This window comes from Taudactylus pleione, unplaced genomic scaffold, assembly GCF_031769625.1.
Source record: "Taudactylus pleione unplaced genomic scaffold, aTauple2 ptg000078l, whole genome shotgun sequence".
NCBI classification, from domain to species: Eukaryota; Metazoa; Chordata; class Amphibia; order Anura; family Myobatrachidae; genus Taudactylus; species Taudactylus pleione.
The window spans coordinates 3,054,332-3,081,957 of NW_028284480.1; the positions used below are offsets into that span (position 1 = coordinate 3,054,332).

Consider the following 27,626-nt stretch of genomic DNA (forward strand, 5'->3'; position numbering starts at 1 on the left):
GTCGCGGCCCCACACATGGAGGTCCTCAAACTCCCCCATGTATAGGTTGGCATTGCTTTGCGCAAATCTGGTCTCCATGGCCATCCCCATAGTCTGCAAATAATAAGTGTTGTCAAAAAAAAATTATTGTGTGAAAGCATGAATGAAATAGAAGATATCAGAAAAGATTTCTGTCCCTGTGTCAGTTCCCCATCTCTAGAGACAGGTGGCAATTTTGTCAGTCCCTAATTTGTGGGGAATATTGGTGTATAATGATTGAACGCCCAATGTGAGGAATGCAAATGTCTCCTTCCATTCAATATCTTGAATGCGTTGTAAAAAATGAGTAGTATCTCTAAGGTGGGACCTGAGCACAGGGACATAGGGCTGTAAAAAAGAATCAACATAAAAGGATAAATTGGAGGTGAGTGAATTGATACCGGATTTGATTGATCAACCGGGGGGGAGAAGTGAGTGATTCGTGGATTTTGGGCAGATGATAATACACCGGGATAGTGGGGAAGGGAATAAAAAGAAAATGCCATGTCTCCCTGGATATGATCCCCTCCTGTAATGCACCATCCAACAACATTTTTAGTTCACTCAAATAGGATACAGTGAGGACTCGATAAAAAGTGGGATTTCTCAGTTGATTAAAGGCTTCTTGTAGGTAGTCCTTTTTGTCTTGGACTACCAAACCTCCACCCTTATCTGCCTCTTTTATTATTATCAAAGAATCTTTGGTGAGTAAATGGAGTGCTCTTTTTTCCACTCTCGTAAGATTTGATGTGTGGGCCAATTTTTGAGAAATACTACTGCATAGGGATTTAAAATCCTCAAGGGTCATTTTATAGAATGATTCGATATTATTGCTTCTAGCAGAAATAGGAAAGAACTCTGATTTTAGTTTAAATTTGTTGGAATTTGAATATGTAATGTCATGTAATTTGTATCTTGAACATCAGTATTACCTTCTTCCCAAAGTTCTTTCAATTTAGAAAGAGGCAGACCATCTGTAGAATCCAAAATAATGGGGATAGACTCATCCTTGTCATTCCTTAATTTTTTATTTGCAAAGAATCTCTTGCGGAATAGGGTTCTTATATATTTATTTAAGTCTACAAACAACTCAAAAATCTTTGGTGCACTCGTCGGAGCAAATTTTAAACCTCTACTAAATAAAGATAATTCATCTTGATTAAATTTTTTAGAGGAAATATTAAACACATTTGAGGGTGCATAATGTTCAAATGTTTTGTTGTTTTCTCTGTTATTGTTGTTTATGTTGGAAATTAAGTCCTTCTTGTGTTTCTCTTTACTGTGTATGCCTCCTCTACAACCTCTATGCTTCTTTCTTTCTGTCTTTTTGGTGTTCCTGAATTTATTAAGGGGTGAAATTTGGTGTCCCAATGATTGGGGCATGGTGGAGCTTCCCAAAAATCCTTATAAGTAGAATCCATCATCCTACTACTAGCTGGATATTGGGTCTTGGGTTTAGCCCCCAGTTCTCTGTGGACACCAGCATTTATAGGTTGTTCGCCCCTAGGGGATTGAAAATCTGATCTTGAAACTCTCTGTTCTCTGTCAATGTTCTTATACCTTCTATCATGTTGCTTAAAAGTCCCTCTGTCAAACTCAGAGGTGCTTTTTCTTTATTTAGGTCTGACCCGTGTATTATGTGATTTGGGTTTAGTGTGTTTGTAATTCATAACCATATTGTTCTGGTAATTGTTTAGATCTCTTCTAAACTTCTTTGTCTTATTCTCCACTATATATTTCTCAAAGTTAATGATCCTTTCATTTATGATCAGATCTTTTTCCTGATATTCTTAGTTAGTTTGAAATAGTTTCAGCCCTTTTTTGGTATCTTCTATTTCCTTTTCCAGGGCTTCAGTCTTATATGACCTATATTTAATGATTAGCTTCATTAGATTAATAGAACATGTGTCTAATATTTGATCCCATTCCTTCTGGAACTCAGACCCCTCCTCAAAAATTGAGGGTTTAAAGAGTCTCAGTCCCCTTGGAATCATCTTCCTAAGTACGTACTGCTGTAGATTCACAAAATGTAACCAATTCCTAGATTCTTTAAGTAGAAGTTCTTCAAAATGGAACAATTGTTTACGAATTGAAGCTATATTCAAATCATTACATATATCTTTATCTATACCAGCTGAATCAACACTGATGGTGTCACAATCCCACTGTGTAAAATATGATTGCCTTCTTTGTGCTCTTTCTGAGAATCCACTCATGACAGCAGCCGTATAAACTCAAAACCCAATATGACAACAAAAAAGAAAAAGAATAGAGTGGCGCTTGTCAAGAAGCAGTTGTTGGAGGAGGGTGTTAGTCTCCTTAATGGATATGAATATAGAAAAATTAACAGCGCTAATGTGGGTGAGATGGTCTCTAGAGTGGGGTTTAAGAAAGTCACCTTATATAAAATACATCACTGAATGTGAAAAACACATGGCTTGTTTAAAAAACATTTAATAGACACACTAGTATTCTATCACCTCCTGTCTAGAAGCAGTGATATACACATACAAAATTGAAACAATTGAAAAGGTTACTGGTGATCAGCATACAGCTGACTGTGGCATTCCACCCTTGGATAGGTTCCCTATTGGGGTAATGCGAATAGGAAAGATAAAGTCCCAGTCTATTGTCCAGCAATATTAATGAAATAGAGATCTTACCATTCCTGCTTATAGGTAAGGTGTCCTCACAGTGTGCGTGTCCTCGTTTATGGAGGTATTCCAGTGGTATCTCCAATGAAAAAGCAGCCGGTCCGAATCTGTTGGTGTTAATTCCAAGTGCTCTTTTCCACAAATAATTCCAAATGGGCAGGGAAACCAGCAATCATAAGCTCAACGCGTTTCCGTGTGGAAGGCACCCATACCTTTGTCAGGAGCAAATGAGTATATTTCTGTGAATATCCCAGATACTTATATTACTCTAATGAGTCAATCACTAACAGGTGTCAGTAGAGTAATTAATCAAGCCATGTGAGAAAAGTGTAACTAAAATCCTATAGTACATGAAGGCAATCATAATATAAAAACATGATGCAATTATATACAAAAATGAGTCATAATAAGATTAAAAAGCTGGTAAATACCTATATCTGTTTATCATTGTGGTCATGTGAGCGGAGATCAATCACGTGTCCCGCAACATAGGGGGGATTTCATTGGTTTATGGCCAATCACATGTCCTTGATTCAGTGTAGTTTCATGGACAATCAACTAAGCTGTAACTGGATCCAATGTTACATTGAAGACCAGTGTACAGAATGAGATGGTGTATACCTTGTATCTGTTTATCTCTCGTCGTGATCACGTGAGCGGAGTCCGATCACGTGTCCCACGACATAGGAGAAATTCTATTGGTTAGTTGTTGGTCACATGTCTGTGATCCAAAGTGATTTCACAGACAGACAACAATATTGTGATTAAGCCCAGTGTTACAATGGTATCAATATACATAGTGGGACCACGTGATGTAAATAAACAGTCACGAATCTCCACATACTGTAGAAAGCATCTTATTAAACTATGGACAACATATCCACATTGATATTATATTACAAACAATGAAGCCATCCTAAAATTGATCATATTCCCTATCTAGTGAGAGATAACCAATAGCAACCATGATGCTCTCTTAGATTTCCAGAGTCTTTTGAGAGACTCCATGATATTTGAACTACAATCTCTTTCTCCCCATGGGTGTAACAATAGTTATGAGATAGCACCCTTTATTTGATCTAAGTAATTTCAGTCTTTATTTCTCCTCTTCTTGTGATTGCACCTGACTTATTGGGTTCTGACTATGAAGGTTGGACTGTGGGCAACAAGGTTTTGTCTCTACAGCCACATCACATTGATTATGCCCAATCTCGTCTGATCTTGGAAGCTATACAGTGTGAGCCTGACCAGTATCTGTGTGGGAGACCAACAGAGAATATCAGGTGCTGTAGATTTTTTGCTTGTGTCTAGTTTGACAGGTCCATACCATTGATATAAAAACCTTACATAAGTTATAATGGTAGAAAGGCATTCCTCTACCTAGGACTTCACTATAGTCCATAATGTGATCTTACCTCATTAAGATGTTCTTAATACCAGCCACTGGCTGAATTTGGAATTTTATTGATATGTACATTTATACACATGCTGTTAATTTTATAAGTATGAGCTAGTATTGTATTGCATGTTAGTGCAGATTTATTCTTAATTCCATATTACTATCAAATCCAGCAAATACCAAGGACCAATAATAGGTTTGATTCTTGTATACTTCTAAATGTTTTGTTTTTTCTACTAGCATACAAAGAACATATACTTAAACCATCTCTTAGGTGCCAAAAATATGGCCGCTGCAGGAATTCTCACCATAAAGGAGAACTAAACACTAACTTCTGTGACTCAGACACCAAAAAGATGGCAGCCGTCATAAGCGGCGCTCCACTACAGTATTGGGCGACTACCTCCATGGTCCGAGAAGTAGGAATGGTGTCATGCATTCCAGCAAAGAGAGAAAGCAAGATGGCCACCGGATTTACACACATGCGCAAAAGAATCATGAAGCGCCCAGCCACAGGTGGACATAGCATACAGGTCCTAGACGGAAATGACACAGACCAAGACCTCACCAGAAGTAGGATACAAAGAACCTTTTCATCAGGACTTGTGCATAGAAAATGAACAATAAAAGTGTCTTACCTTAAGTAGTGTGCTGTAATGGGCGCGTGTCTACATTCTGGACTCAACTGGCGACTAGTGGATGGAACAGGAGGAGGAAATCTGGGCCCGGGTGTCACAGACCTTCGGCCGATCTCTGCAGATACGCCAATCTGAGAATCGTCACCCATGACTTATACCAGTTATACCAGCAGAAGACCAATTTAACGCTAAGCGTAAGGCAAGCTTCTGCTCTCACCTGTACACACAACTTATCAATACTTAAATATAGGTAACATGCCAAACATGAGGCATCTGGGTTATAAATAAACAGTTCCAGAACTAGAATTAGTTTAGTTTAATTCAAGAAATATCTTCAAAGCTTATGTACAAAAATTACAAAGGATATAAGGATGTTACAAAAAGTCACAAACACAGTTAATCACAATTTCCACTAAATCAAATAAAATGATAATATGGGAGAAAACAGACCATTCAGATCACGAGGGATAGAACAATCTTTGGGATGAGGCCTTCCCCTGTGACGAAGTCAGGTGCCCTGTGTCTTGTCGACAACCTCAAGCAGAGAATCACACACTCTTACCAGTGAGCCTGTATTTTATCCATGTGTGCCCAGTTACTTCCCCCCTCACCCCTCCTGGGGGGTGTTAACCCTTCTCAGCCCAGAGTGTATTGTCCCTCTAGCTGGACTATGGGGTTTCTCTATCATTTGGGCAGGGGTTCTTAATTACCTTCCAGACCTTCCTAAAGCTTGAGAAGTGGGCTTAGGTCAATAAACGTGCACACAGATTAAGTGGTTAAACATACACCTCTGTAGCCTGACTGTCTGTGAGAATAACCAACAAGTCTTTGATCTCTGACCATACACAGAACACAGATCTCTTACAGACTGGCTATCAAGGATCTGGCCAGCTGGCAGGTAATTTCCCTGGACATCCTTCTTATGGGCTATATACAAGTTGACATAATTATGGCTGGCAGGGAAACAATCTTCCTATAACCTCTGGTTAAACCTTTCTGTCCATCTTCAAAGGTTTGTCATTTCCTTTACACAGAACAGTACATATACATTTACAAGGGAAAGTTACGGATTCTGCTGATGCAATCATGTGCAGTTCTGCCCATGCGGACGCAACATCTGATTCTTCGCTACACCTCCCCTTAGACTTTAGCATGACATTATACAGATACACCTTCCTACATAGAGACACATATACATTGACATTATTTTTTGTATCAGGCCCCACTTATTTAAGGAAAAAAAAACAAAAAAAACTTTTCCATCACACCGGGCATGTACAATTACATCAGCCGTGTCTATACCAACCCCGTTGTATATGGTCAATAATCTTATATTTAAGGCTGGATATTGTATGATTATATAGCTTAAAGTGTCAAGCCACCGGTTGATCAATATTTTTGCCTTGGAGTGATGCACTGATGGACGACCAGTGTAAAGCCATACGTTTTGAGAATGTTCTTGATGTTTGTACCATGTAATAGAGGCCACATAGACAGATGATAAGATACATGACGAACTCTGTCATGCAAGTAAGGACATTACAAATTTTGTACTTATGGCCATTGTGAGGGTCTTTAAAATAGTGTATAGCAAAGAAATATAGAGTGATCCTGTACAGGATTAATCTAACATAAAGATAAAGTAACAAGAAAGTCTGTTAAACCAACTTATAGTGTAACTCAGTGACAAATTGTTGAATACAGTGTTCTGTGATAAGTGGTGCTTCCTGGAATACAGTATAAAATATATTTTGATGTCAGAAGTAACCAGGGCTGTAGCTAGGGTAGTGTGGCCGATGCCATTGCACAGGGCACCACAGGGCAGGGGGCGCTGTTTGGGCCTGTCAAATTTCTGTTTATTATCATTCTCACTTGTAACTTCCTCTTATTTCATCCCCAGCATTTCCTGGCCTCTCCTATCTCTTCCCTGGCTCTTCCCCATGAGGCCATTCCCCTTTTTTGGGTGCATTATGTCCCTTTGAAAAATGAGGGGGGCGCCAAAGCTCTTTCTGGCACAGGGCACCAAAAAGTCTAGTTACGGCTCTGAAAGCAACATAACTAGCAAGACCTAGAAAGAAAGAATTTCCTTGTTTGGGGCACTCTTTAATATTCATTCATAAATGTAAGATGAAAGGAATGTTATACATTTAAAATATGCCTTCTATTTACTCCTTAAAATAATAGAGTATTCAGACTCTAAAATGATAATGAGTCTACTCGTAATGTGCTAATGTATAGCACTGTAATAAGGTCTTACCAAAATATAAAGTGAACAAAAACAATAACTAAATAATGTTATGTATGAATTTGGTTTAGATACCTAAAAATTTACATACTAGCATAAGTATAAGTGTATGTTGAAAGTACAAACAGAGATTTGGTTGGCAAGCTCTAATCACAATGATTAGATTAATAATACTTGCAGGACAATGATATAATCATACATGTATTTTAAGCTTATGTATAGTATACTGCATTCACTATGCACAGATACAAGGAAAAAACATTCAAATGTCAGACATAATGCACTATAAATATTCTGATGTCTACAGCAAAGTAGCTAAGATCTCAACAGTGCCCTTTATATTACAAGGAATAATCCTGTTAATCAACACCCAAATTATATAATTCTGTTTTATAGCATCATAAGGATGTCATCATTTCATCCATTAAATATATCTTAGAGCAATTGCTTATAGTTATGTCTTCACATGCAAGTAGGTAAATGATGCAAACAATAGCAAAAGGTTGGCAAATTCCTAGCACCATGAGAAGTATGCAGGCATCTAGCGCATGATTAAACCTAAAGTGCAGATTGTGCTTGAATAGAAAGTACAGCACTAAGATGTCACCGCCCCTTCTGCTTTTCGGCATCTTCCAAAGAGAGGACATCAAATGAGAGATGGACCATAGACAAGACTGATGGAAAGAAAGGTAAGTGAGGGTAGGGGCTCCCGTGGAAGGAGTTTGATGGCCTCTGTTATTAGCAGGTCCCTATGGTAAAAGACCAGGGGTGAGCAGGATGTGAATTTTGCCCCATGGGTTTGACCACCTGTGAGACTCACAGGTGATCAAGGCCACAGGGCGAACGAACCATGTGTCCTCTCCACCCCTAGTCTTGTACTATAAGGACCTGCTGTTTTTCAGCATTGGAGATTCCCGCTCTGCTTCCAATCTCAGGTATCTTCCTTCTGTGTGGGCAGCCATCCCACGGTGCATTTGACCTCTGCAATGACACAGATAACAGAGTCCATCTAACTCCTTGCACAGGAGCCCCTGCCCTTACTTACCTTTCTTTTCATTTTTATTGCATCTTTTACCTACTTGCATTTGATGACTTGTAACTATGAGCAATTGCTCTAAGATATATTTAATGGATGAAATGATGCTATCTTTATGATGCTATGAAAACACAATTATGTAATTTGGGTGTTGATTAACAGGATTATTCCTTGTAATATAAAGGGCACTGTTGAGATCTTAACTACTTTGCTGTAGACATCAGGATATTTATGGTGCATTATGTCTGACATTTGAATGTTTTTTTTTATATCATTGTCCTGCAAGTATTATTAATCTTCTCACTGTAATTAGAGCTTGTCAACCAAATCTATGTTTGTACTTTCAACATACACTTACCTTGGATGACTTATAATTATATTCAAATGTTCGGAGGTATATTCAAGAAATGAGCCATGATGATGTTTCCCTCAATGACAGTGTTACATAAAATGGTGTGATGCTGATTACTCAGGTTCTTGCTGATTAATATGATTATTCCTTGCTACACAAACAGTATTAACGACAGATGTGTTTTACTTGAGCTGGGAATTCAAAAACACTGCAGAGACCTAGACAATTGGCTGTGGATTGTTAGTCTAAAGATAAAAAATTCTTTACATGTGACCCTTATGGAATTGAATTGGTATAAACTTTTTTGATACACATAAAATTATATAGCAGAAGTAGGGAGAATTGCTATCATGGCTGCGTGAAACATATTTATTGATCATACGTTCTCCGTTGCTGACAGCCATATTTTAAGTGTTGATTTGTATCAATAGTTTTCGCTCCAGATTTACTGTTTGTATGCTGATATGTAACTTTGGGGATTTAAACCAAATTCATACATAACATTATTTAGTTATTATTTTTGTTCACATTTTTTTAGTGCATTACAAGTATACTCATTATCATTTTAGAGTCTGAATACCCTATTATTTTAAGAAGGAGTTCATAAAAGGTATATTTTACATTTATCACATTCCTTTCATCTTACATTTATGGATGATTATTTATAAAGACTACTCCAAACAAGAATTTTGTTTAAAATAGTGGCCTGCTTCCATAAATCCACAAGTAACACACGATGGGCATTTTCAACACATTGTTTTTTTTTGGAAGCGTGAAATGCCTAGAACCAGAGATATCAGTCTTGACAAGTAGATCCCTTAAGTTCCTTCCTCATTTTTAGCTTGGCATTAGACTTTTCTTTTGTAAACCTGGAAAATCACGATCTCCTGTAACTGTGGGCCAAAGTGCTTTAATTACTCTTGGTAATACGGACCAAACTGGAGAAAATTCAGTGACAAAAGGGATTTTATTGGATTTTGCTTATTGGAAACCAATAATTGTTCCCTTGGTATCAATAGAATTTCTTGTTTAGTTGTTTGAAGTTCTCTCAGGCTGTAACCTCTTTGTACAAATGTGTTTGTCACTTGGTACAAAGCATCATCCAATTCATTCCAGTTGCTAGTAATGCGAGCTGTTCTAAGCATTTGTGATTTGGGCAGGCCTTTCCTTAAAGCTGGTGGATGACGGCTACTATGATGTAGTAAAGTGTTGAGATCTGTCTATTTATAGTAAATCAATGTATTTATTTTGTTATGCTCAAGATTGATGGTGACGTCCAAATACTTAATAGTACTGTAACTATATTGGAACGTAAGTTTAATAGGGCTTTTCTGTTTATTAATGTTATTAATTAGATTACTTAGATCTGTTGTTGTCCCAGTCCATAACATAATATATCATCTATATGTCTAGTGTATAAGATGAGGTTATTAGAAATCTCTTCATCAGCAAAGAGCAAATGCTCTTGTACAAACGTGAACACAGCGTACGATGGGGGCAACATTGGACCCCATTGCACAGCCTGTTTGTTGCATATAGAATTGACCATTATGAATGAAGTAATTTTGTTTTAATGTCAATTCCAAAAGTTGTATAAAGAAAGGAATGTCCATGGTATCTAAATGATTTTTATACAGGAACGTTCTCATTGCTGCCAGGCCCTGATAGTGAGGAATCACTGTATATTATTTTTTAACATCCATCATGCATAATATGGTGTTAGCAGGAATGTTGGATAATTATTTAAATTTGATTAAACGTTGTGTTGTGACCTTGAGGAATGTTACCTGTTTTGTGATGTAAGGTTGTATTAAACAGTCCAAAAATTGTGGAACTGGTTGGAATAGCAATTCCCGGGCATAAATTATAGGCCTGCCAGGGGGGTTGTTTATATCCTTATGAAGTTTGGGCACAGTGTAGAGAACTGGAACTACTAGGAATGGTTGAAGTAGGGCTGCATATTTCTTCTTTTGTAATTGACCATTGTTATAAGCTTGCAGGAGTATTAAATCCAAGTTTTGTTTGTAAGCCAGAGTGGGATCAGCTGACAATTTTATATAGGTTTCACTATCTGTCAATTGTGTATCAATCTCAAGGATGTATTTTTCCAAATCTTGTAGGGCAACCCCTACCCCCTTGTCCGCTGGACATATAATAAAAAGTCAGTGTCCTGAGGTAGTAGTAGATTTTGCCCCATATTGATTTTCTGTATGCATGTATTAGAGTTCTTACAGTAGTAGAACACTGTGGAAAATTACAGCACAATTCTTTTGCAGATATAGAATAATAAATGGAACAACATCACTGAAAGTAAAAAAATGGAGAATACTGAGAAATGGAGAAAACTGAAATCCACAGTCCAGCTCAAGGATCACATTTGTGAGAAGACTTTTGCGTCTGATGACAATGACATGACTGCTGTATAGGACTTGTTTGAGGCCCAATCACTGGACTTTTTCCTGAACAGAATCAAGAGGTTGGAGCAATGGTGGAAGAAGTGGGTCAGGTTGCGTCCTAGGATCAGCTATTACTCACCCCAGTGCCGGCTTCCCCTGTTTCCTCGGGTGGTCAGACGTCAGGTGCGGCGGCGAGTAACGCGCTGAGCATTATAGCTAAGAGCCAAGTGGTCATCCACGAGCTGTGCGTGTCTTGGTTACTGCGGTTGCCATCATGGATGCAGTCATGACAGTCTTCATCACCTGACTACCCCTTACCCAAAGGTAGCATGGTGTTGGTCAGCTGATGCTGTCCACCAATGATCTGCTACCTCAGGGTATATAACCAGCCTCCAGACAGCAGGAAGTTGCCTGTGCAATGTTGTTGCTATCTTGTGTATACATGCCGTTACCTCATTCCAGGTTCCCTTATCGTGATACCCTCGAGTCTCTACATGCCTATCTCCTTGTGCAACAGTGCATCCAAACATTTTGCCTGTGTGCCATCTCCTTGTGCAACAATGCATCCAAACATCTTGCCTGGGTGCCATACAAGTGCCATCTCCTTGTGCAGCAGTGCTTCAAAACACCTTGCCTGTGTGCAGTTACAAGTGCCACCTCTTGCCTGAGTGCAGTTACAAGTTCCACCCCTTGGTGCAGCAGTGCATCAAAAACACAGTGCCTGCGTGCAGTTACAAGTGCCACCTCTCGGTGCAGCAGTGCGTAAAAAACCCTTTACCTTTGTACAATTACAAAGAACAACTCCTTGTGCAGCTGTACTTCTTCCTGAAGTATTTCTTTTGGGCCATCATTGTATTATTTCTATTCCCATGGGTATCAGATTCCTGACCAAAGAACCACAACCTGCCTGCTGGGTGCAGCTGAAACCCATATCCCGCTTGGAGGGGTCACTGGTGAACACCTCCCAGCAGGTTAGACTCCGCGCCTTTGGTCAGGTCTCACCAACATCCGATATTCGTGGATGAGGAGATCGTATATAGAGGCCCCACACCTCTGATTCCTCCCTCTAACCGGGACCTCAGCTTTCACCCCCTCAGTAGGGGATTTCCCGAAGTCAAACGTGACAAAGTGTATTGAAGTAAATGGAGAAAAATAAATGTAATTTGAACTTAAATTTACATGTTATTCATGGTCAGCACACAAACTTTTGTATCCACCTTCATATATATGTATATTTATTATTGGATGTTTAACTTTTTTCTGACCACTTATATTTATACAGGAAAATAAATACTTGGATAGGTTTCAAAGGCGCAAAAAAGGCAAGCTGCGCTTAGTATGGTAAAGAACCACCTAATTCTCAAATGCATACAAATAAACAAATATAAAACCATTGGCACTTAGGCCCTGATTTAGAGCCAGACGCTCTGACAGAGCGCTCGCTCTGAATCAGGGCCGTCCTTCTTGATTTTTAGAGCGGCCTCCTGGCTTCTCGTATAGCTGTGGGTGACCACCCACAGCTATAGCGAGCGGCCAGGAAGATGGTCGCGATGGTCAAGACCATCGCGACCATCGGGCTTGCGATGAGACCCTTGTGGTAGGGTCTGGTTGCCGCAAGCCCTGGAGTGCTTTCGGCTCAAACAGAGCCGAAAGCACTCCCACTGACATCACTTGTGATGTCGGTGGGGCCGGCCCTAGACGGTAGGCGTTCCCATGGGAACGCCTCCATCTGGGCAGTCATGCCCCCAGCACGCCCACCAAAGGGGGCATGCTGTCACTCAACATCGACAGCATGCCCCCTTTGGTACGAGACCCGGAGCAACGGTTTGCTCGTCGCTATCCGGGTCTCGCGCATGCGCACAATGGAGCCGGCTCCATCGTGTGCATGCGCACTGGGCCACCATCGACCCACTTGCGAGTGCTTAGCGCTTGCGAGTGGGTCTGAATCAGGCCCATAGTCTGTTTCATACATACATTTGGATCCCAAAACAAATTAAATGTAGTCCATGTAGTTTAGTTGTTGAAGATCAGGCTTCCTTATGTTCTCCTGTATTATTCAATATGAAAATAAATGTAAAACAAACAATATATTGGTATGGCTAGGATACATCAACTATATGACACCTTTCAGTGTATCTCTATAATATGGGGAAAAGTGTGTATTGGGAAATCCACCACCATACGAAAAAATATCTAACTCACGTGGATGCAAACATGTGGTTAATTGGTTGTACTCCCATAAACGTATCTTTTGCACATCAGGGTATCAATATGGCACTCGATATTCTAATGAAATACATAGGTTTAAAACAAATGAAAAAAGTGGGTACTCATACCAGAGCTGGAGGATGCCTTCTTTACTCCTGGTCTTATAGAGGGGATGTCTGGACATCCAAGGGTGTAAAGAGAGTAGGTCCTTCTGCAAAGTCCCAGTACCCAACTCCTGCTGACCAAAGCATTTCTACAGTTGGCGGTGAAACGCGTTGGTCAGCAGGACTTGGGTACTGGGACTTTGCAGGAAGACCTAATCTCTTTACACTCTCGGATGTCCGGACATCCCCTCTTAAAGACCATAATTAAAGAAGGCATCCTCCAGCTCTGGTACGAGTACCCACTTTTTTCATTTGTTTTAAACCTATGTATTTAATTAAAATCTGTGTTGTGGCACCATAGAGTTCTCCTATGTTTTTATGCATATGGAGTTGACTGTGTCTCTGGAGGTCTAATAGGCTATCATAAAAAGAAACCATGATACGCAGGAATACAGTTTTATGCAAGTAAGCTTTGTGTAAGCATCTATATGGTCACATATATTAATAATTTGGGATGTGCCTCCAGGGGATTTCAACCTTTAGAATATAATGATACCTTGATATGATTCGTCCTGTGTTACCTGTGTAACCATACACGTGAGCAATCAGGGGCGTTTTAAGAGAGGAGGGGGCCCGTGTGCACTCCTCGTGCGGGGCCCCCTCCTCTCTCCCTGGTGGCTGGCAGCTGACGGATGCAGCTGGCAAGCCACCGGAGCATTAGTAGACTCCGGGCACTAAAGTGTGCCCGGAGTCTACTGCGCATGTGCAGAACACAGGGAAATGGCTGCGGCGGCCATTTTTCTGGTGTTTTGAGCAGCAGTGACACCCGACACGGGACCTCGGACAGGTAAGTTTAAAGAAAATATGGGTGCAGTGTGTGCGATGCGGGGCCCCCCTGGACCCGGGGGTCCGTGTGCCCTGCACACACTGCACCCATTATAGATATGCCACTGTGAGCAATACTTGGCTGTGTGAAGTTGTGTAGAATATTGAGTGCCATACTGATACCCTGATGTGCAAAAAGTTACCTTTATGGGAGTACAACCAATTAACCACATGTAAGCATACATGTGAGATAGATATCAGTTTGTATGGTGGTGGATTTGCCAAACAGACACTATTCCCCATATTAGAGAGATACACTGAAAGGTGTCAGTTTATGTACCCAAGCCATACCAATATATTGTTTGTTTTCAATTTATTTTCATATGGAATAACACTGGACAACATAAGGAAGCTTGATCTTAAACAACTAAACTGCATGAACTATATTTAATTTGTTTTGGGATTCAAATGTACAGTATGTATGAAACAGACTAAGCACTTATATTTATACACTTTGACACAGGAAGTTAGTCTTTTAAACTCTATTCCCTAAAGGCATAGCTAGGGTCAGTGGCACCCAGGGCAAATAAAATATGGTGCCCCTTAAAAAACTGTTGTTTAAAATTTTGTCTGAATTCTTATATTGTACACAAATAGGGACATATTTATTATGATAAAAATATCATATTTATGTTCTGAACTCTCTGTTAGCTCAATTGAGAATTCAGAGACATTCATCATGCCTTTTTAACAAACGAATTATTACTTCCGAAAAGCCGCTCTTCTTACAGAGTCAGCTTTTTGGAAGTTTGATACTAATGTCTTCCGATATTATTTGCATCCGCTTATGCGCTATTGACATCATGTGCATGCGCACTCAGCTGCATGGGCAGAGGCGTTTGAGCTGTCAGTCTCACAGGCCCCAACCCCAGACCTGGTGGTAATTACAGAAATCTGTCTGGATAATGGGGAGCTTAGTGCCAGAGTCGCCGGCTGCAGGGGCATAGAGGGGGCTGCACTGGTGTTTGTCGCGGGGGCATAGCATCTCTGGACCGATGCACAGGGAGGTCCGATGGAGAAGATGGTGCCGGAGAACCGAGTGCAGTGAGTATACAGCGGGGGTTTTGAAAAGATCCTTTGCTGCACAAGCTGCAAAGGGATTCATCAAGTTTTTCGGAATTTGATGAATGGCATAATTTCTACTGGGAATTATTGGGGGTGAAATGTAAACAGGAGATATCAGTGATATCGTTGTGTTCATGACGTCATTACATCACGCAGAGGAGACAGGGCAGCCAGCACTGGTAAGTGCAGCACTGACCGGAGCATCCTGTTACGGAACCTGGATGTAAATATTTACAAAACTTAAGTCATAGACTGACACACCTGGTGGAGTTGAGAGGGGTGTTGTCAGAGAACTGCAGACACAGTTTCTTTACACGGTGGGCAGGAGAAGTGTGTATGGGGACGGCTGTCCATATACAGTATATCAGGGTCCATGCTACAGCAGTGACTTTGTTATGTACGTCTGGCAACTTCAGACTAGCTGCCTGTTATTACAGTGCGGTGGACACATGGAGCTCCGGGACCCTTACATATGTACCCTGTACCTTTCTGATGGTGGCCCTGCATGCTATAGGCATAATTTGAAATTTAAAAAAATGTTCAAAGAAAGCTTTAGGTAGCTATTAAACAAAAGGAAAATACATTTATTTTTACTTGGTGCCTTGAAATGTCTACCAACATGTTATTCAAATGCCATAAGATGGATGTCGGGACATATTCAAGCTCTTACCCATATAGCTTCTTTCTATAGCTACTCTGTAATAGGAAGAAGTGTGAGCTATGATGTAGAATGAAGCCATTCTGGAGTGAGCCTGAGGGGGCCTATCCATAAGGTGACCTGAAAAACTGAACGTCTAACATTCAGTCCTTCAGGTCGACGGGTGTGGTGTCCGCACTGAACGGCGTTCACTGAACGTCATTCAGTGCAGGAGACTGACCTCCTATCTGTGAACATGTGAAATCTGTTGAGCGTCGTCAGGTTGACCAGCATGTTCCACAGATAGTTGGGGTCGGCAAGGACCAAGTGTGCACGCACATCGCTGGTCTTTGCCGCCTATAAATTAGATGACTTTCTGCACAATCCGGCCAAAACCTCCTGGTTTTGTTCGGATTGTTCAAAAAGTCATCTAATGGATAGGCCCCTTGAATCTCTCACTGCAGTCAACATTCATCTTTTGCATATATTGCAAGTAGGTGTGCGCTTTCCTGGGTAGAGTCAGCTTTGGGGTTTCTTTCAGGTCACACAAAGTACACAAGGCACTATGGCCCTGATTCAGCGATGGACGCAAATCCTGCTGCAACTGCGCTTCTATACGCATCAGACTTGCTAAAATATGCTAATGATATAATGACATAGCTGATGTCTTGTGCACTGAGACTCCCCCTACGGCAGTCCTGACACGCCTGCATGGTGCTTACCACCTCCCTTTACCTCCCACAAACGCTGACTACCTGTCACTCACTTTGCGGATAAATCCTGTCTTCGATCGTCATCACTAATCCATTGCTGCTCGTGCGCAGTATGGCTGTGATGCCTGCACAGTGACAAAAAAAATCGCTGCACTATGTCCAACCTGGACATTGCGTCCATTTCTGATCCAGGCCCTATGTAAAAAAAAAGCTTTATCTTAGCTATGACAGGGTCACTATATTTGAGCAGATTGTAATTTCAATGCTACTTGTTCATATCACCTTTACAATTATGATAGACTTACTGATACTATACAATTAAAGCTCCACTAAGTGCCAGTGTGAGTACCAATTGCTCCACTCTAGCCTGTGGAAGCCTCAAGATAATCATTAAATAAATGCTTCTACTATGAAAAAACTATTCTGTCCCTTTCCAGTGACCATAAAATGTAAGTAACAAATCTGAGTGACATGGAATCAGAAGTAGCACTGCTACCGTATGCATTTAAATTTCCATTAACATCATCCGAATACAAGGATGATGGTTGATAATGACTGTAGAATGGAAATAACAGGTTGCGTACTGTCAATAGAACACTTTGGAGTCAAGTGCAGCGATCCAGATGTACCAAGCACTACATGATTATATAGTCTGTGCTCTCAGAATAAAATATAGGTAGGAAAACATTGATTATATGGTTATGGGACAATCAACTTATAGTACCAGCAGTGAACAAAATGCATATGATAAAGTCAATATCAATTTATATATTTATTATAAAAGTGTTAGTTATGAGAGGTGATTTCATTAATATTATGTTTCCATGTCCCGTGATATCTATATATCATTACATATACTAATATGTAGGACTTTCAGTGTGTGCTTTAAATTGTATCTGTGATTAGCAATTTTTTGTTTACCTACAGTATTTCAAACTGGTTTCCTACAAACTGAATTATCAGCTATTCATTCTGCCGAACCCTGGATAGATCCCGTACCACAGGCTCTCCAGGGTGTGCTTAAGAAAAAGTGGTTAACAGAGGTTCTCAAACTCCACCATTACAGTCCAGGTTTTAAGGATATCCATGCTTAAGTCTAGATGGTTAAATCAAATTAACTGAAGAACTAATTAAGGGCCTGATTCAGCAAGGAACGCAGTTGCTAATACGCATGCAATTGGTTGATTGTTGCGTTCTGCGCATGTGTATGCATCACAGTGCGCATGCACAAACTAGCAATTTGCGATTGGAACTGCGATTGCAGAGGATACGCAGACCCAGAGCAGAGTGATGGACAGGAAGTGCCATTTGTGGGTGGTGATGGAGGGTGGTAGGGCGAACGCTGGCGTGCCAGTGCGTTACAACACCGTTGCAGGGGCATGCATAAATTATCCACTGCGTGGCCATAAGCAGCCACAGCACTGATAGCGTGTGTGGCTGTTAGCAATTTCTGAGTAAGGTCAGGGCTTGTGCAAGTGTTCATATGGGTCCGATGTTACTCAATGTTACCGAGTGTTTCGCTATGTTGCCCCAGTATACGGATGTGAGTAAGGGGAAGTGGGCGTCCTTAGGTCAGTCTGCGATCGCCATGTGAATGCACACATATAAAAAGCACCGCTGATATTAGCAACTGCGGTGCGTGCCTATCAGCAGAATAGCAATCCGTAGTGAATCAGGCCCTGAGTCACTTGTGCTCAAACATGGATATCCTTAAAATGTGAAGTGTAATGGCAAAGTTTTGGAACCTTTGGGTTAACTGCAGCCATGGAAAAAGGGACATATCAGTTATATATATTGGGGATACATATACTCTTGAAAGTAACACATGGTTTGCTCTATTATCAAAGATTATATTCTTTTCAGGGGAAAAAATCAGAGACCATTTAATTTTTGTTTGTATTATTTAACATTTCTGTGAAAGACATTCCCATTACTATCTTTGATCTTCCCTCATATTTTCCATTACCTATTGCATTATCCCCCATGAAAGTAAAAATATTGTGATATAATTATGCATTAAGATGTAATTGTGTAATCTTGTAACATGATCATACAGTTCTAGTATTTTTTACACATTGTCATTTTCATGTTTATGACATAATTAGGGTTAATATCTAAAATATGCATTGTGTTTAACTTCAATAGAAAAACAGATGGTGGCACACATAGACTTTAACTGCAGGTAAAAATGTAATGTTTATTTCGACGTTTCAGAAACCAAGGGTGTGATTCTGTAGAGGACGCAAATTGCCATCCTCACGCAGATTCCTGTTCTGCACATGTGCAGGACGGGTCCTGCAAGAGCGCACGCATGCCTGTCCTATGCCTCTGCCTGATTGCGAGGAGGTGCTAAGGCAGGGACGGCAGGCATTTTTGGAAACAGGGGTGTGTCAATCCTGTTTTTTTGCAGGGATGAGGCCAGGGTCTGTGTCCATGGACTTAGACTTCCTGGCCTTGCAAGCCGGCCAGCCTAAATAAATAATCTAAAGTCCTCTCTAAAGTGGTCTGTCTGTTCGTTCGGGCTAATCACTTGAACCACTGGATGGATTTTGATGGTGTGTTCACTATATTTCTATACAGCATTGGTGAATGAAGATTTAGGTGTATGAACCACTCATCTGTGACAAAAGGGAGCTAAGCAGTCTCGATTTTAGTGAATCATGTCACAGAAAAAAATCTTGCACCAAACTGCTGTATAGGAGCTGGCCATGGTGTTGAAACAACAAGAGAGCAGGGCAGCCATCAGAAATTGTGGGGCCCAGGACTGACAAAATAAGCAGCCCCCCATGTTTCTGCAACTCCAACCCCACAGTGTCTCCGCAGCCAGCACCCCTTCTGTCCCCCTAGACAGACAGCCCCAACATTCAGCCCATACAGCCCACAGACACTTACCTTCTCCTGTGTCTTCTGGCTGCTCCTCTTCACACTACGGCTGGTTTCTCTGACAATGGTGCAGTGCATGTGATCTCATGACATCATGTGTGCCTTGTTGCAATTAAATAAACAAACAATTTTATTTGTACCAGTCAGCGGCAATCCCCCCCATTTTTCTTTGTGATCCCCCCACATTCCATTCTGTGTGTAAGTGATCCCCCACACATTCCCCTTTGTCACACACACACCTGGCTGTCAGATTTATGCCCCACACACACCTACCTGCCTGTCAGATTTATGCCACAAACAATATAGTTCCCCTTACTCATCTACTTATCTTCTTCTTTCTCCATATAAAGCCCTTTGCTTTTTCCAGCCCCTTGGGTTCCTGGGAAAATAAACCTCACCCCATTGGTAGATGGCAGCCATCTTTCTGTAGCCTGCTATAGGGGCAGCAATTTTCTGTTTGACCTTGGTGCAACCTCAGCCTGTCAGATCTCTCACTTGTGTTACAATACAGGCACAGGCACACAGAGTGGCCGCGGAGGGTGCAGGAGGACCCAAATTATAAATGGCACTTAGCTCACCCCCAATGGCTGGTAAGTCCATCCCTGCACGGCCCCTTTCTCTGTCCGGGCCCAGGACTCCAGACCTGGCAGTTCCCCCCTGATGGCGGCCCTGGAAGAGAGCATCTGAAACTGAGCCAATCAGAGATACTGTAGCACTGTGGCCTATTGCTTAGCTGCAGTCTAGAGAGGGTAGGGAGTGAAGGACTGAGCAGGGTCATGTGAGAGGCAGAGAGTGAAAGACAGTCTCCAACAAACCCATGAAGATGCCCTGGTGCATACTCATTAGCCAGGAAAGAGCCAGGGGAGGCATAGACATCAGGAATTAAAAAAACAAACAAACATCGGAACTCCATCAAATGATTTCCATTCGATGATGGCATATTGTAAAATCACTACCATCAGAACGAAAACATTGATGGTTAGTAACCATCAGGTTCCAATGTCCATCCTATTCCAAACCTACAGACGGACTCTGGCCACCATTCCTCCACTGTGAAGTGCTCCCTCTCCAGTGTGATGTTCCTGCTCAGCCACATGCCCATGGAAGTTAGTGCTGTTCTCAGAGAGGGACATCACTGCAAGGTAGCTCAACAGGAAACCCTGGGGACATGTTGCTGACAATGCTTATGGTAGCTGATATACAAATCTTACATCCATGATCCCCCTGCCCTTCCCAGCACATCTCAATGGCCAGACTCCAGCCAGCTGCATAGCAGCAACAGTGGGGGTTATGTGACATTGGTGAGATGCAGGGGGCAGGAGTGAGAAGCAAGGGGTTGTGGTGAGATGTAAGGGGCTGTGGTAAGAAACAGGAGTGAGAAGCAGAGGCCTGTGGTGAGATGCAAGGGGCTGTGGTGAAATATACGATGCTGTGGTGAAATGCAGGGGGCAGTAGTGAGAAGCAGGAGGCTGTTGTGAGATGCAGGGGACTGTGGTGACATGGCATAGGTTGTTATGATATGCAGGGGGCTGTGGCGAAATGAAATTGCTCCCGTGCGAAGCCGCAGCAAGGCACTAGTATATATATATATAGTTTATGTCATAGGTAGATGTATAGGCTTGAATGGCCTTTTGCTGCTCCTCCATCCTCTGAAACATATAGAGGGTTGAGTTCCACGTCACAACCTCTTGCTTCAGGTGATGGCAGGGCAGGTTCAAGAGTGTTTGCTGGTGCTACAGTCTTTGGCACACAGTCGCTGAATGGCGAAAGTAGCCAGAAATTTTTCAGGCCGCCCAAAGCGTCTCCTGCATGCCCCTGTTGTTTTTCAGAAAATTATGCACCACCAAATTTATTGTGTGAGCAAAACATGGGACGTGCTGGAATTTGCCCAGATGTAATGCCCGCACAATATTGGTGGCATTGTCAGATATCACAAATCACCAGGAGAGTCTAAGTGGGGTAAGCCATTGGGCGATGATTTCCCTCAGTTTCTCTAAGACGTTGTCGGCGGTGTGCCTCTTATTGAAACTGGTGATACACAGCATAGCCTGCCTTGGAATGAGCTGGTGTTTCTGAGATGCTGCCACTGGTGACGCTGCAGTTGTTGCTGCGTAAGGCGATACATCTACCCAGTGGGCTGTCACAGTCATATAGTCCTTAGTCTGCCGTGTTCCACTTGTCCACATGTCCATGGTTAAGTGGACATTGGGTACAACCACATTTTTTAGGACACAGAGGAAACTTTTTCTGACGTCTCTGTACATTCTCGGTATCGCCTGCCTAGTGAAGTGGAATCTAGATGGGATTTGGTACCAATTGTCTAAATCCCACTGCACTAATAGCGGATACCGGATGCACGTCTAACACCAACATAGCTGTCAAGACCTCAGTTATCCACTATGCAACAGGATGACTGCTGTCATACTTCATCCTCCTCGTTAAGTACTGTTGGAGGGTCAATTGCTTAGTAAAAGAAGTAGTGGTGTTCCTACTTCCTCTCTGGGATGATGAACGACTCCCAGCAGCAATAGCAGCAGCGGCAGCAGTAGGTGTAGCAATGCAGGATCCTCCGGAGGAATCCCGGATAGGAGAGTCAGTCATGCTATTGAGATGGCCTGCAGGACTACTGCTGATCCTGACTGAGGAGGAAATTGACGAGGAGGGAGTTGACGGTGTGGTCTGCAGGCGCTTGGATACAACAGAACAAAGGGATTTAGGTGTCCATGGACTGCTTACGGTCTTAGCCAAAGTTTCTGAACTTGACAGTAACTTTTTATGAATGCGCTGCAGGTGACATATAAGGGAGGATGTTCCTAGGTGGTTAACATCCCTACTTCTACTTATTCCACCTTTACATATGGTACATATAGCGCCGAGAGGGGGGGGAGCGGGTACAGATTACCCAGGCCCGGGCTTCCTGAGGGGCCCGGTGCCGCTTCCCCCTCCCTTCTCTCTCAGCAGCCCAACACAAAGCGTGTGCTGAGCTGCATTGGGAGACTGCTGTGGCTGCTGAGCAGCAGCCACAGCAGTCTCCTTTGTCGGTGGGGGGGGATTTGCGCTAGGCTGAGGGGCTTACAGCACTTTGGGTATTACACCACCCTTCAATAGACGAGCCAGCCGGCCCTTGACTTATGACACAGGTGCACGCTTGGCGTTGCTACTTTGTTGATGCACATTCGGCTACAGCGCACACAAACAGAAATTTTTTTTTTGCACTTGAGGGGAGCACCCCTGATGCGCAGCGCCGCAGAAGTGGTTGTTTTTTTTTGCTCAAGGGGGCATGGCCACGCCTCCCACGATTAGGCCATGCCCCCTATGTACCTGGGCCCACCGCGGCTCTCTACGGCCCTGCATATGGCAAGACAGTTGTCATCCGGATTTGGATAGAAATATTTTCAGACTAAAGAGGTGGAATGTTTGGTCTTCTACCCAACTACTCCGTGTCGTAAATGGCATATTGGCAAGTTTAAGTTTCTCCTCAGACGATTTAAATTTAGTTTTTAAGGTCATTTTCTGGAACTTTGTCATTTGGGATTTTATATGCCCTCTACTATGACATTGGGCATCGGCCTTGGTAGACGACGATGATGGCATTTTATTGTCTATGTCATGACTAGTGGCAGCAACTTCAGCACTTGGAGGAAGTGGTTCTTGATCTTTCCCTATTTTATTTTTATCGGACAAATTTTTGTCCTCCATTTATGTGATATTGATATATGTGCGGCTAAGGCGCACACAAACACAGAAAAAGATATTTTTTTTTTTTGGAGCACTTTGGGGGTTACACCACCCTTCAACAGACGAGCCAACTGGCCCTTGACTTATGACACAGGTGCACGCTTGGCGCTGCTACTTTGTTGATGCACATGCGGCTACAGCGCACACTAGTCACAACACAGAAAAATATATATATTTTTTTTGGAATGCACTTTGGAGGTTACACCACCCATCAACAGATGAGCCAGCTGGCCCTTGACTTATGACACAGGTGCATGCTTGGCGCTGCTACTTGGTTGATGCACCTACAGCGCACACAAGTCACAAACACAGAAAAATATATATATTTTTTTTTTTTTGAGCGCAATTTGGTGGTTATACCATCCTTCAACAGACGAGCCAGCTAGCCCTTTACTTATGACACAGGTGCACGCTTGCTGCTACTTTGTTGATGCATGTGCAGCTACAGCGCACACAAGTCACAAACACAGAATTTTTATTTTTTTATTTGAGCGCACTTTAGGGGTTACACCACCCTTCAACAGACAAGCCAGCCGGCCCTTGACTTATGACACAGGCGCACGCTTGGCACTGCTACTTGGTTGATGCATGTGCGGCTACAGCGCAGACAAGTCACAATCACAGAAAAAGATTTTTTCATTTCTTTTCGGAGTGCAATTTGGGGGTTACACCACCGTTCAACAGACGAACCAGCCGACCCTTTACTTGTGACACAGGCGCACACTTGGCACTACTTTGTTGATGAACATGCGGCTACAGAGCACACATGTCACAAACACAGAAAAAAAATTATTTTTTTTTCAGGCACTTTGGGTATTACACCACCCTTCAATAGACGAGCCAGCCGGCCCTTGACTTATGACACAGGTGCACGCTTGGCGTTGCTACTTTGTTGATGCACATTCGGCTACAGCGCACACAAACAGAAATTTTTTTTTTGCACTTGAGGGGAGCACCCCTGATGGACAGAGCACCCCCTGGACAACACTACAGCACCCCTTTAGGACTACAGCCTTTATGGGACACTGCACAATACAGTCCAGCCAGCCCCTATGGACTTTGGAGTGGACACAGCCCCTATGGACAACAGACTGCCCAACACAGCCCAGCCAGCCCCTATGGACTTTGGAGTGGACACAGCCCCTATGGACGACAACAGCAGCACAACTCCCACCCTCCCTCTTCACTGTCCACAGCCGTGGAAAACTGTGCCGACACGGGGACCTTTTATAGAATCCAAAATCCGTGAGAATCCGACAGCGGGATGTTGACGTTTTGCCTCGATTTCAGATCTAAGTCAGGCAGGAAAACTCGAACCTGACTCGGATCCGGCTCGGATCGGGGGGGTTCGGATTTTCAGAAATCCGAACCTGCTCATCCCATATATATATATATATATATATATATATATATATATATATACTAACTGGAGTACCCAGCGTTGCCCGGGATTTTTAAAATGTTTGTTTACACATCATCCTCCAACAAACCTCTCCATAGGCAGGCCTCACGAAAAGTGTGCCAAACTTCCCAATCCACAGTCCTAAGGTCTTTGAAGGAAGTAGGACCTGTAATGGTGTAAAGCAAACTTCGGAGAAAGAAGCATTCAAAATCTGTCGGATCTACAGTGTAAACATGGCCAAGAGCTTATGATGCTCTGATACCAGGATGATGGGCTGTAGTTTAGAGGCTGACAGTCTAAATCCCGACCACCGGCTTCCAGACGTTCTAATCCCAGCGTGGTACTAATGACAGGCGTCTAAATCTAGACGCCTGTCATTAACCAGATGCCGGAAAACCGACGCCCGGCATCCCGATTGAAGTGATGCCGGGTGCGGACAGCCGCGGGGTGGGGGATGGGTAGGTTTAGGGCTCCCTGGGGGACTTAGGGTTAGGCACCCCCCTGGGAGGTTAGGGTTAGGTGAGGGGAAGTTGGGGTTAGGGTTAGGCACACCCAGGGGGAGGCTAGGGTTAGACACCCACCCAGGGGACTTAGGTTTAGGTGGCGGGGAAGGGGGGGTTAGGTTTAGGCACTTAGAGGGGGGATTAGGGGGATTAGGGCTAGGCACTTGGGGGGGAGGTTAGGGTTAGGCACTCCTAAGGGAGGGTTATTGTGAGTGGGGGGAATTAGGTTAGCGATACTTACCTTAGGGACAATCTGGATTTTCACCCTTGCCGGGCTGCCGCTGTCGGGATTTGAACCGCCGGATGCATACCTACTACATCCAGGATGACTGCGTACTTCCTGGTTGCTGGATCGCACTATGAAATGCACAGCAACTACTTCCAGTTCCTTGTGCAGCTGTTTCCGGCATTCAGGGTCTCCACGGTGTATAAGATTCATCTAATCAGTTTTATCCTTCAGGGGCTGACAAAGGAATGAACCGGAATTAGCCTCTGTACGTTGCATAGTGCGGTCCAGCAACCAAGGAGGTAGATAAAAAAGTTTGGTCACCACTGTTGACACTATCTAGTTGTGTATGCTGATGCATGAGCAAGTACTGTAAAAATTTGTGCTGCAGAGCTGCGTTTTTGCATCCCAGTATAGTTGCCATCTTTATGGGCCTGATTGTAAATCAGATGGATCTCTCCTCATGGATGCAGATATCAATTTTTACCAAAATTCAGACTCATAATAAGCCTGGCTTAATATCAATAGTGGTTATAAATTCTAGAAATGTGCGCCGACCCTCGTGTTTTGGTTTTGGATATGGATCTCCCCTAGTTTTGGATCTGAACCTGGTTTTGTATTTTTTTCCTTGGTGTTTTGTTTTTCGGTTTTGGTTTTGGATCTGGATTTTAACTTAAAAATCACATAAAATGGGCCTGTTTTTGTTCCTACAGTATTATTAACCTCAATAACATTTATTTCCAGTCATTTCCAATAAATTTTGACCACCTCACAATATTATTTTTTCATCTAGTTAAGGCCAATAGGTTGCATCCAGCTAGCTGGCTGACTAAGCTTAGCGACACAGTGGGCGGCACTAACATGTGGCAGTTCAGCTTCCAATTTCCAACACAGATACAGTGTGTTATACAGTGTGGGTTGGCTACACCAATAGTGCACTTACTGTGACAGCAGTTTCGGCAGAGCGGGGTTGCTGACGTTGTCCTCAGTACATGGAATGGCAGTGCTGCGGTGCTGGCAGTGTCCTCAGTGCAGGGTACTGGCGGTGTCAGCAGAGCGGGGATGCCAGCAGTGTCTTTAGTGCAGGTTTGTTGGCTGTGTCGGCAGTGCGGGGTTGCTGGCGGTGTCCTCAGTACGTGGGGCAGCATTGCAGGGGTGCCGGCAGTGTCGGCAGTGGTGGTGTCGGCAGCGGGAGATGCTGCCAGTGTAGGTGCCGTGTCGGCAGCAAGGGTTGCCCGGCGGTGTCAGGCAGCGAGGGATGGCAGGCGCCATCTTCTTTTGCTTCCTGTGTGCATCATAAATGAGCTTAACGCTGCTTGGCTGAGAGCCGTGACAGATGGCTCTCTCAGCCAATCAGCGTTAAGCCCGCTCAATAGAAAACCTCGCGCCCTGACAGCGGCATCGCAAGGTTTTGCCTCGGGTGAGGGATCCGGGGCAGGCAGGGAGATCCAAGCTTGGCTCGGATCACCCCGGATCCCCGAAATTTGGGTGGGTTTGGTTCTCTGACAACCGAACCCGCTTATCCCAAATAAATTCATACAGCATTTAAAAGGTACTGTAAACTCCATGCGAGAGCCATAGTAAATGATGTTCAGAGACTTAGATTATATGCTACAGAATAAAATTCCATAATTCCTTAGTATGTAGCAAAATGCATGTTATAAAATCAAATTATGAAATGAAACAAAAATAACATTTTAATATTTTTATTATTGACTTTGCAGATGGCCCAAGAAGAATGGTGTCCAAATCTGCATCTAACAATAAACCAAAGAGGGCAATGCTTTTATTCTTCTTTGGTGTTTTAAGTGTAGAACCATGAGAGATCTTGGCTTGTAAACTGTGGGCTAAGGGCCTGATTCAGACCCGCTCGCGAGCGCATAGCACGTGCACGAGCCCCGAAGCAAGTGAGAACTTCACTCGCTCCGGGGCTCGCAACAAAACAGGGCGGCTGTCGATGTTGATTGACAGCTCGCCCCGTTTTGTAGTCGGGGAAGGGGGGGTGGCTGGACAAACAGAGGCGTTCCCGAAGGACTCGGGCTAGTGGGAACCGAGACCCTACCACAAGGGATAGTTGCGACCATCGCCAGGCCGCTCGCAAAAGCTGTGGGGGTGACTATGCGAGCGGCCTGGAGACGTATTTTAAAAAAAAAAATCCGCCCTGATTTGCGAGCGCCTCTGAATCAGGCCCTAAGTCCTTTTCTAATCCTGGACCTGACCTGTAGAGGGCGAATGCAATGCAAAAATTGTGGGTTTTAATGAATTAAAAATTAACAGCAATTCATTTCGATTTAAAAATAAAATTTTTTAGTTGCCTCCGTCGTGTTTTAATACGCTCGTATGTAAAATTTAATGATCTCGGCTAGTAAACTGGATTTGTATAGAAAGACAGACAGAAGGACAAATGTTCACTTTTAAATAGTATATATATATATATATATATATATATATATATTATAAAAGTGATCACATGGCCAAACTAATAAGTGTTTTTTGTAAAAGCAGAAATGTCCCATTGTAGGGA

At 42.8% G+C, this 27,626-nt stretch overlaps 1 long non-coding RNA gene across 1 annotated transcript in view; it reads right to left on the reverse strand.

The window, feature by feature from the left end:
* Positions 1–2,830: 2,830 nt before the first annotated feature.
* Positions 2,831–27,626, reverse strand: part of LOC148532380 (uncharacterized) — a 143,709-nt gene continuing 118,913 nt past the window's right edge. The window contains exon 7 of the long non-coding RNA XR_015877728.1: positions 2,831–2,884. This is a non-coding gene — a long non-coding RNA (uncharacterized LOC148532380). The remainder of the gene's footprint in view (positions 2,885–27,626) is intronic.